The sequence below is a fragment of the Perna viridis genome, chromosome 1, assembly GCF_037379345.1.
Source record: "Perna viridis isolate PV_CMFRI_1.1 ecotype Kerala chromosome 1, ASM3737934v1, whole genome shotgun sequence".
In the NCBI taxonomy this organism is placed as follows: Eukaryota; Metazoa; Mollusca; class Bivalvia; order Mytilida; family Mytilidae; genus Perna; species Perna viridis.
Genome location: NC_142445.1, coordinates 36,943,759 through 36,956,325, shown reverse-complemented (window position 1 = coordinate 36,956,325; position 12,567 = coordinate 36,943,759). Strand labels below are relative to the sequence as shown.

At 31.8% G+C, this 12,567-nt stretch overlaps 1 protein-coding gene across 10 annotated transcripts in view; it reads left to right on the top strand.

The window, feature by feature from the left end:
- LOC148628587 (axotactin-like) overlaps positions 1-12,567 on the top strand; it is a 97,278-nt gene that overhangs the window by 3,913 nt on the left and 80,798 nt on the right. For 9 of the 10 annotated variants that reach the window (XM_088590517.1, XM_088590525.1, XM_088590532.1 and 6 more), the window contains one exon: positions 3,013-3,089. The gene's annotated coding sequence lies outside the window, so the exon portion shown is untranslated. Of the gene's footprint in view, positions 1-3,012; positions 3,090-10,169; positions 10,314-12,567 lie in introns of those variants that run through there. The other variant, XM_088590519.1, reaches the window with a different exon arrangement.

Genomic DNA, 12,567 nt, shown 5'->3' with positions numbered 1-12,567 from the left:
GGTGAGATCACTCACTGTTTTGTAAATGACCATGTACACTTACTTTGAAGTGAATGATAGTACTTCCTGTTGAAAAAAGTATAAAACTCTGTATACCGAAAGCTAAAGCTTACAAATTTGGACTTGATAAAAATAATTATAGTACAAGAAAACCTGGTTAAACAAGATGTTTGGTTTAAGGAGGTTTTGGATTACTGATTTCATATTGGATAGGATTTCAGAACAGGATTGGTATTGACAGGGCTCTTTAAATTTATACAAGGTCTGTTTCATCAAATTTCATAGTTTAAAATATGTTTTACAATACCGGTAGGTAGTCCTAATTTCACAAAAATAATTGAGAATCTGTTTTACAATGTGGTAGGCCAGGGTTTGACCAGTACTGTTAAAGGTTTCAAAAGGAAAACCCTTAAACAGCAAAACAATTGTTGACAATAGGCTAAAAATTGTCAACTGACGTAAATGCTGTTTGCACTAAAAGTTTACGGAATTCGTACAAGTATTACATGCTTTATAGTTGTTACACAACATTAATGTTTGCTATCAATACCACCATGTTGATTGAATATTATACCAAAAATAAACACTATTAACTATGAAAAAAGGTATCAAAACCCATCAGAAATTCTTGCTTGTTACGTCATAACTAATTACTGAGATATAAACATGAGTCTGGTGTTAGAGAAAACAGGCATAACACCAGATTTAACAACTGACTCTGTCGTAGTCATCAGTACATTTTCTCAGAGGGAGGGTGGGATATCTTTGTCACTGATTGTGCAATAAATATGATAATTTCCCTAGAATAGGTCTAATTGGTGTTAATTGAATCACATTTATTACTACTTTGCTTTTATATTTTTAACATTTTATATTTTAATCCTTGAACCATACAAAGCTGTATTTGTGGAAAGATGTTGTGGGAGTGAACCAACAGCATGCTTAATTAGCAGTAGGTATACAGATTTTATCTCCAAGAAATCCACCAAGATCTCTGCTGATATTTCTTATCTCTTAAGTACAATGAAGTCTTTGAAAATTAAATTTGTACAAGTTGACAAGAAATAAAAGTAAGGATTTTAAAAAACTTCAAGGTACCATTTTTTTTGTATCATGTACCAGTACATCTGTACGTGTACTTTCAATTTGAAGGTGTAAGTTTATTTCTCAAACTCAAATTGTCTTAGGCCAAGGAAATTTTTACTGTCTGTATCACATTGTCTGTGTTCCTGCTGTCTAAGGTGTGTTCACTCACTGAACAAATCAGTCTCCTTGAAACAATGAATAGGTCCCTACCAATTTCCTGGATGTACTCTATACTTATTGCATGGCTTATGTGTCTAAGCCTGTTGTCTTAAAATGACTTAAAAGATCACCCAGATCTGTTGTATGTAACAAATCAGATATATATTACATAGACAGACCAATTCCCTTCACAATTCTGGCTTAGTAATAATAAAGCATGGAGGTAAACACTCCCATGATCTATTGGTTCTTAATACGTAGTGACAGTAATAGTTGGTAGCTAGCCAGACCAACAGGTTGATTTAGTACCTACTACAGTCCTGGCATACAGTGTAAAATGGTAGTACTAACTAGTAATATAGCTGTTTTATGTACAATGGATAGGTTTATGGTACTCAGGGGTGATATTTGTAGCACCCACTATGTGTAACAAAATTACATACTAGAATTTTTGCTGGTGGAAGCCTACTAATGGTGATTTTTATGGTCATGTTGGTATTCCCTAATGCCATGTATGTGGAAGAAGATCTGTTTTTAACAACTTGGTCATTGTGCCAATGCACTTTCTCATTTAATGTGTTCTTCATTTGTATTATAACCCCACTTGCAAAGTGTGGTGGTATATAGTGACGGTGGTGTCCCTCTATCCTCCCATTTATCCTTTATTCCTTCCATCCATTCATAATTCATTCCTTCCTTCTGTTACACAAGGGGACCTGTCTTTTATCTGTTACTCCTTCTATACCACTGAATGGATTTGAATGAAACTTTCACAAAACCTTTATTACATATTCCCATTTTGCACCTCTTATTTATGGATTGATCTGAATCAGTTTGGGGGTTGCACATACAAAAACATGGACTTTATCTTTTGTGAACATGAAGACTTTTTGGGAACCCCTCCCTATCCATTACATCTCCTATACTAATGAATGGAAGTGAACAAAACTTTCACAGAATCTTTATTACATGTTCCCATTAGCATCTCCTATTTCAGATTTTGAACCAAATCATTATGGAGGTCAAAAGATGCATGTTTTTAAATGGGGGAGTTGGCAGATATCAAATTAGTGAGCAATTACTCACTTTTTCGTAGTACATGTATGAACATTTATATTTTGTGTCAGCATTGTAGGCTTTCAAAAAGAAGAAAAAATTCTTGATACAAACAGGCAGACATGATATGTAGCCTAATACTATAGAATCTGTTTATGAAATCTGAAGTGTCTAAGACTCTCCCCCCTTTTTTATGAGGAATGGCATCATTGTGTTTACATGAATACGTACATTTCATTTTCAAAGTATGACAATCAAAACTATTTTTGCCAACCCACTTCCTACTTCTTTGAAATTAAGCTGTTTAAATGTTTTATCATTTGATTTAAATACTTTTCTTTTGCCTTCTACACTTTTAAGGATGCCAATTATTGCAGCTTGAGAGATACTTCAACACAACTTCACGGTTAAAAAAAGCTGGCTTCAAGGCACACGACTGCTTTGAGTGAATCGAGACACCCTAATTATAACACCTTGAAATTCAAAGTTTATTTTTGTGGTAACTCCTCCTTAAGCTAACGCTAAAAGCTTGTTAACAACTCTCCTTTGTAAAAAAGTAGGCGTTTGGTTCAAAACAATCGTCAAAACCAAACTAAGAAAACCATCCTCTTGTTTAACCCTTCAAATTTCTTGGTAACCAAGTCTGCTCTCATATCAATGTATTTTAGCAGGTACTTATTTAACTTGATTAATGAATTATTTATATTTTAGATACTTCTAGAAAGATTTGTTCAGCCTGTTGAGTGAGGATTTAATTAGGAGGGAGGAATTAAGCTGAAGTCTACCAGGTAAGAACACATTAGCTTTAATTGGTAAATATTGATTGATACAATGTTAATTTTGTTTGGGACAGCATTAATTGCACAGGTATTATAGAATATTGAATCATTAAGCTGAGAGGATCTTTATTGATGAAATGACGAAATGAAAAATTGTGTTGTTGAATTTCCAGATAATACTGTGACACAATCAATTAGTCTGTCTGTATATTTTACATTAACATATATTAGTCTATGTATTGGTAACTGATATTGGCCAGTTCCATTCAGACTAGAGCCAAATAGAATACAATATATGCATATATAGGGCTATGAGTGGTGTTGAGCTGAAGTTAGCTTTACCTTGATAAAAGATTTGGGTTTAAATTTACTTTGCAAATATCTAAAAAAAAAATCATTAAGTTTAGACACAGTCTGATAGGTAAAAGTGTTCAGCAAGATAAAATCTTTGCATGACAAAATTTCATGAAATTCTGTTGACCCATGTTGGAGTTATAGCCCTTTTTTATTTTTTTTTTATCTATTTACATGTTATTTCTTATCTACTGATTTTATGAGATCCACACTATGGCTTATGGCTGATAAATGGGCAGCAGAAAGTTGATTTAATTCTTGAAGATCTGAGCAGAAATAGTATTACTGGCTTGTTCTGAGCAAAACATTTTTAATTAGATATTTTATACACCTGTCCAGGCAACAGATCCAGATAAAAAGTGGGTGATACCCACACAATGGGGCTAAGAGTACATGTATGCTACATGTAATCCATATTCACACAATTGGGATGAGAGTGTATGAAGATCTACATGTGAGGTCTATTCTCACTTCAGGGGTGAGAGTACATGTATGTCTAAATGTAAGCCCTGTTAAAAGATTTGTTACACAAAGTCACAAATACTTACTTGCAGAATCACACAATTCAGAACCACTGAAAAACTAAGGCTTGTATTGTACATGGTAGAACTTTTCAGTGCTAGAATTGGCTTACTATATCAACATTTTTGGTTTGGAATACTTCTTGTATACATTTGACTTTTGGATTTAGATTTTTCTATGTATTTGGATCTAATGCAGCTGATGAGTGGTTACTCCTTGAATCATTTGTACAGCATATTGATATTTGCAATATTTATATGATTGGTACTTTTGTATTCAGAAATTTGAATATCACTAAATCTAAATGCTCAAGCTCAATGGCTTCATTTATTGGCAGTTGATTTAAATAGTAACAATTTCCTCATGTTACATAAACACCCATAACAAAGCCTGCACTTTCCTGCATTGTTATTATATAAATATCATAGTATTACTAGAAATAACATTATAGGTTTTCTTTAATAGATCTTTTACTTTCATTTCGGTCATAAATATTGATAGTCTGTACTTTAAGTACTGCATTTTATTCATTCCATGGCAGTTTTATATTTATATCAATATTTCTATATTTATATTTTTCAAATGGTTCTAATATTTTTCTCTGGATGACAGATATATAATGATATTACATGAAATGTTCAAGTAGTTTTAAAAAAAGGAATAGGTTTGTTTTGTTGTTAAATTGAAAAAGGTAGGGAATGATACTGGGAAATTATAAAAAATAGTTTTAAAATAGATTCTATGAAGTTTTACAAAGCACCATATTATGTAATGTGTTCTGGATACCTGGATTCATTAGAGTGGGGCTCTATGGCAGTCACTTGTAAGGCCTATTCACACAATGGGGATGAGAGTATATGTATACTACATGTAAGCCCTATTCACACAATAAGGAGGAGAATACATGTATCCTACATGTAAGCCATATTCATACAATGTCCATCTGTCTGTCAGTCCATCTGTTAACTGTTCTGCAACATATTTCCTAGCTTCTATCATAGAGGAAATGCTTAGATATTTGTAGAACATTGTAATTTTTACAGATCATTTTTTGGGGGTAATTGTGGTTATGGAAAAAGTGGTTCTTTTCTTCAAAAATATAACTGGAATGGTTATGTGGGGATATTCTTAGCACAATGCAGTGTGCAACACCTTGTTTTTTTCAACAATCCGAAGTCATTTAATGATAAGATTTGCATTTTTGCTTGTCAATTAGGAAAATATAATGATAGATGACCACTTAATTAACTGTACTAATTAAAAATGACTGATGCACCAAATATCTGCGAATTTGTTTGGATGATATGTTTGGCCATAATTAGTGGTTTACATGTTCTATGGAGACTGTTATCTAGTAATGAAGTAAGTTAAGTGTTAATATTTTTGCTTCTAATGTTGTGCTCATTTTCCTTCTTGTATGATGTTTGTCTTCTTTTAATGTTTATTTATTTTCACTTGGACAGCATATTGTCTGTATCTAATGCTGTTGGAGACATCTTTGAAATAAGGAAACTTATTGATATACATTGTATCAATAATGTTCATGGTATACCAATTTTTATACAGCTGCAAAAAAAATAGCAGTTGTATAATGGCTTGTCACTGTCTCCCATGTTGTTGTCTGTAGACATTTTTTTGGTGCCATTGCATGAAAATTAGTTGGTTGATATTTATAAAATTTTATACAAGGTTCCAAACCACAAAGAGTAGGCTGATATTGATTTTGGGTTTTGGCCCAAAACTTGGAACTCTTAGAATTTAACTGTATAACTCCAGTAAAAGCATATATGGATGTTTATGATATTGCTTCACAATATTCGTTGCCACAAAGGTGAGGCTTAGACTGATTTTTTAAGCTAATACTTGAATTGTTTAGAAATACAGGGCCAAAAAGAAGCCTGAAACAAGCATTTTCCTGATGCCCAGACAATAACTTGTGTAATCTTTTAAATTTACTACAGGTAACATACCTCGAAAGGAGACTAGGATTGATTTTTGGGGTTGTGACTTGAACCAATTAAATATTAGGGGCCACAAAGGGGCCAGAATCAAGATTTTTTTGTAAAAGGGTGTGTATCTCTGTTTTCTTAACTGAAGTACCAGACCCCCTAAAGAAGGTTGGATCGATTATGGAGGTTGTGACTGGACCCATTTAGGAATTAGGGGCCAAAATGGTTTAAATTCTTATCTGTGTTAAATGTCCAACCACAATAAAAAATCATAGCTGTATTTTTGAATGGTGTGTCCATACTTGCCCCAACTGGTTATGGTTTCTCTCTGTGATAATATTAAGTTTTGCCCTGAAAAGCGTTTTATTTGTATTTTCATGGTATTTCCAAACCATACATTAATGTTTCAAATGACATGTAAAATTTCTAATGATGCATTTTCGTGCATTAATTATATCCTTTCATTTAAAATACTAGAAATTTTAATTTTATGATCCACAAAAATTAATATCAACAAGAAAGTGCTTTCACACCAGAAATTTGTCAGCATCTGAAATGAATTTTGGGCTTACTGTACTGTGTCCTTTGTCAAATTGCAGTTAAAGGTAGCTGTATTCTGATCCCTATTGATTTTATCTCCCAATCTAGAATAGTACATAATTTACTGTAGTTAGAGACTCATTAGGATGTATTAGATCTGGGGTAGTATTTCTGAGTAGTTTTACTCAATAGATTTTAGCTATTCACTCGAAAGCCAACTGTTGCTAGTACACATTTGTTCAGTAATGATTTATGTCATAGAGATTAAATTTTTTAGGAAATTTATGTGATATTTGAATCTTTAAAGCACAGATGTGGCAAAAAATTTCTTCCCATTTGACATGGTGGACTTATTAAGATATACTCTTGTCCATCTATCTGTCTGTAGATTCTACAATAATTCAGAAATGCCTTGAAAGATTGTGGTACAATGCCCAATGTTAGTCTTCATAGAAAGTTTCACTCTGTATAAAAAATCTCAGATACTGTAGATTTCTCACAAATCTTTATTTCCATGTTCAAATAGGATGCATATTGGAATAATTTGATACTTAGTTAGGAATTGATTTATAAGTGAAATCCAAGTGTCCCTTTAAATTTTTAACAAATGTTAAAAATATGTTTCTTGATATAACATTTTGTGAAATGTCAGAAGATTTTGGATTCTATATTACTTTGCTTGACAAATGTGTTAATTTTTGTATCAAATTTTATAAACTGCAGATTGTTCTATTTTTTTTTCAATGGTCATGTTTCAAACCTTGGTTATTATGGTTCACACCTGCTTATATAACTCTTTCCCAAGTTTATATTATAACACATTTGTGTATAGTAAGTTGAAAACTTTTAAAACAGAGTTGATAGTAAATTGAGAGATGTGGGAGAATGCTATTAAGCTATATTTGGTTTAAAATATCTTGATATTTACTGGAGTAGGCACCACTCAAATTGGAGCAAGACGTGCTGGATGACAAGCTCTTGTTGACAGGAAGCAAAGGTGTACAAACGATTCTTAAATGCAAGTTTTAGTAAGAATCAGGCAAAATGGGTAAAATCAGAAACATGCATGTCAAAAACTCACCAATCTGACAATATAATTTCACACAAGGGTGCTTTTCCTATTTAAAAAGACTGTATCAGTTATCTGTATCAATGGATTTGCTCAGAAATTTTTCAATTTAATGTTAGAAAAACGAGGTTTTTGACAGAGTTATCTGCCCTTGAAATGTTCACTTTCAATGCATTTCAATAAAATTATATCACGATTTAAATTAGTGATATGGAACATCTTTTTTTCCTTGATTCTGATGGTGCCAATCGTCAAATCAAACTTTCAAAATGGTGGTGGTGTTCCTGCCATGTTTCACCCACTGCCTGATTCTTACAGAGATCGACACTTAAAGCTAGGGACAGGTTCATGCTGGTCATGCCTAATGTGACTCCCTACTCAGTACTGTTGGACAAAACCTTGCACAGCAAATATTTTGTATTGCCACCTCCCATTTGGAAAATCCATGATAAAACAATAAAATTTGTATTCATTTTAAAAGATTTAAATAATTATATATGTACAAAATATGTCCTACAGCATAGTATTTACTGTGCCCACCATTCTGATTAATTAGTCTCTCTGTCTGTACCTCCTCAAGCTCAAATTTCTGGGATGAATTGACGTCATTGAAATACTATTGTACTTCATAATGTGAACTTTTGATTGATTGATTGTTGTTTGTATAATGTCTGGTCCAAATATTTCGTGCATAATCAGGACAAGATTAAGTTGTTTATACAAAAATCAATTTGGAACAGAAATTGAACTGGAGATGGGATGGGATTCAAGGAAAAGCATAATTTAACCTGCCACAATAAATTTGATAAAACAGGTAAAGTATCTTGCCATCTGTTGGACCCCATGGTGCCTGCTCTGAAATTTACATACAGGGACATATACATGCATAGTGTGGCTCCCCACTCCTTGGCCCACTATAGTCTGTAGCCAGGTTTGACTATAATGGCCTGACAACCTTTGAAGTGAGGGCAACCCCATTCATTCCCCTAGGATACACCATAAAAATTCTCTTGGCTTACCATATAAGCATTGGCTTTATTTCTATTAAGTACTGTTAGTCTTCATCTACAACAAGCCAGTGCTACTTTTGTCCATTTCTTTTTTACACCAATGTTCTGCATTGGGTGTGAACTTTTGAAACTTTTATATACTGTTAATTAATCTTCTGAGTTTTGACTTTAAGTGGTGTGTTTCTCATCAGTACAATTTTATTATCTATTTCATATTGACTCAAAAATTACTGGTTTTTTTTTACCATGAGTACATAGTGGGAATTTGTGATATTACTGATTGTATATTTTATACTAATACCAAAAAAAATGCTTTTAACATTGTGAAAAGATAGAAGAAAGAGCTTATTGAAATTTAAAATGGATTTTTTTCATGTATGAGTTCATATTCTAATAACCCATAACACTATGTAACTTAGAAAATAAATTCTAGAAGAAATTAAAATTTAAAGGCAGCTTTTATTGCAATCTTGAAATTAAAGTAAAATAATATAAATGAGAATTTACTGAATGTCCTAGTTCAATATACTCTGTAAAGGTGATAAGAATTTTAACCTTTAAAGGGGACCAGATTAAATATTTTTGCCTTGTTACACTTAAGAAGGATTAATTTTGTATAATATTGTAGAAAAATGTATAAGCATATTAGGGATTAATACAATATTTTTAGACTGTCACAATATTTAAAATATATCTCAGATTTACCTTTTTTTGTAAGCTTGACTAAATCAACACTTTTAAGTTTAAGAGTCTTTTGCAAGGATTTTTTTTAAAACTTCACCATCTGGCATGATGACTATTAAAATGTTCCAATTAGGTTGAAATTTTACTTATAATATTTTTACTACTATATGCAATGTCATAAATCTCATAACAGTTTATTTTAAGGATTTATTGTAAATTTTAAAAGTTTGTAACACATGAAATGATAGAAAGTCAAGTATGTATACAATAAATCTTTGTTTAATATTAAGACTGGGTTGCTTTATTGCCAACCTTGTAACTGTAATATGCTCTAATGATATCCTGGTTAGTGGGCACTTTGATTTTTTGGTATGAGCATTTCATTTCTCATCATTTAAGGCTCAGTTTTAGATTGGAATTAAAGTCGTTTAGCTATTTGAAGATTCCTAGGATCATCTTGGTATAAAGTGAAGCCTTAGTATACTAGTAAAAAAAATCTCTGATTAAGAATTTCCTTTAATTTGTGAGTTTTTCCTTCAATCTTCAATTTGAAGCCATCTATCTGATTCATAAGTATTTGAGTCAAGGAATGGTTTGAGAAAAAATTCAATTCAAGATTTTTTATGAAATTAGGCCCTCATATTATTTCAAATTTATGAATTTATAATTTCAAATGGATGTTTTATTCAAATCCATATGTCTATTTACATTAATCCAGACTTAATTACCTATAGCAGTTTATGAACTGGACATACTTTTCCAATCAAACATTAGCAGGTAAATAACGACAGAGAGATGGAATAGGTCTCGGGTGTGTAATTAATAGAAGAGACACCAGCCAGTGAACTGGTATCATTATCACCCCCTCTGTAATGACATGTGGAGTCTCAGCTGTGTTATAACCATTTGTCATATCACCCCTTTAACAGGCAGAGGATTAGCCTAAGTTGTTTCTGTCCATTGGATAAAGGCACAGGATATCATTCTGTGTGATTTAAAGGGTACAAATGTTTTCTACACCTCATGTTTACCTTTCTGTAAATAAATATTGAACACCTAGGGTTTTGTTGGGCATTTAAGGAATATATTTCTCTGATAAGTAGAGGTGAGTGTATTTGTTCTTGTCAGAATTTTATTTATTTTTAATTTCATTTTTATTATAGAACTAGTTTATGAATTTTTTTAATAGAAGGAAATCTGTAAATTTCTATGCACAGAATTTTATTATTGATTATATTTTATTGATTGATGTAAGCATTTTATGTTGAAGTAATCTTATTAACATTTTAACTCTGGCTGTTAAATAAATCTTTTATCTAAGTTAAACAAGACCATTCATAGATTTACCTATTTAGACCTTATTCTGAAAAAAAGTAATATGAAAGGCAACCCATAAATCTCCACTGTAAATTTTAAATAATAGGTTTTATTATTACGGGAGATCCAATTTTTAGATTTTTAAGTGTATTTTCAACATTCACAGAAAGAATGATTTATAACTTTCCTTTTTAGAGAACCCTTAAATTTGTAGATACCTTTATGATGCATTTGTGCAAAGTAACTAAATTACAGGTACAAAATGTCTAAATTTGAAAGCAATTCAGGATGACAGTCACAGTAAGAAAAAATAAGCAAAAGGCAATGGAATATGTATTCTATGCCATGCTTTTCTTCATTAGAATGAAGTCTCTCTGGGATAAATCTTATCATAAGGCATGGTCAGTCTTTTCAAAATTAAGATCTTGAATGTCAGATTTATATCATTTAGTCTCCTAATAGATATTTGCCGGATGTTTGGGGATTTGAGGTAGATATTTTCTGGATGTTCAGAGAATAAGAGAAAGATGTTGATCAGATGCAACAAATGGCCAGACTAAGATAACTGTGTTAGGGAAACGTCTGATTGTATTTCATTATTGGCTAATTCTGGACTTTAAAGTTGCACTTGACTTGTGCAGCACAGGTGCCTTATCAGGAACTTGTGAGCCTCAGTACTGCATCATATCTAAGCTAATTACTCATAACTGTAAATATCTCCTACATAATATACATGATTGGAATGCATGTAATTGTTTCAGCCTATCAACCATCTGTCAGAAGTAATACCAACTTTGATGGGTCAATTTCCATTCTACTGGACAATTTGCTATTCTATCTCTGGAGAATCAAGATCAGATAACCCAATCAAGATTAGATAACTCTAAAATAATATTATATCACAGATAGATCTATAGTCAATTTAGTACAAAAATGGTTTGATATGCAACATTTACTTATGTCAGTAGGTTTAAATGTATGGTTACTGTTAGATGTTGATTGTACAGTTATGATATACCAATACTCATGTTCTCATTGAAAAAAAAAATGTATTATGTCATTTGATTATCTGGTATTAATTCAGCACAGCAATAGACATGCCACAAATATGAAGTTATACTGTTAACTATTTACCATTCTTCTCCTGTACTGAAGTTTGGCAGTAAATAAACATTTGGTAGTGTTGGTTTGAAGTTTATTTATTTATTTATTTTTTTTGGTAATTTTTTAGAGAGATTTGTAGCATGTTTGTATGCACCACCTCTCTTTCCCTATTTACCATATTGATATAGCTGCTTTCTAAGACAAATATGATCTTTTTGCTACATTTAATTAGGAAGTGCTTAGTAAAGAAAAGTCATAATTCAATAAATCAATGCCTTTTAATAGAAAAAAGGGAAAAGACTTGCTTGCTGTAAAGAATGTACATTTATAAGAAATGAACTTTTACATGTAATTCTGTGGATAGGAAATGTGACCTCTGACCTCAGATGTGCGGCTCATGATAAAGTTAGTTTGCCAATTAATGTACTTTATTGAAAATTTCTTCCTCCAATAAATAGATATTTAAGTTATTAGCTTCAAGTTTAGTCTATAAATCTAAAGCCAAATTACATAACGGTAAGTCATGGTCAGGTGAAGTATTCATTTATATGAGAAGTTTTGAGTGGAACACTTATCCCTTAGGTTTTTAGTAATTTATAAATTACCATTAGCACCTGTCCACACTCTCTTATCTCTCAATAATTCTCATTCTTCTCAAACCATCCACATATCTAATTCGTATGAATTATTTTGAATTCAATTATTTGTCCTATTTTATGGAGGTATTTAGTGTTTCTAAATTACTAAGTTGCAGATGATTAAAGATGGTTTTAAGGTGGCTTACATCAGAAATGTTTTGTTTTAACCTTCAGTAGTGGATCCAGAATGGCGCAGGGGGTTGGCTCCCCCCGTTTTTTTTTTTTTTTTTTTAAATTTGTCATTTTTCAAATTAATAAACATGGCAAATAATGTCCTAGCACCCTCTTTTTCTTAGGAAC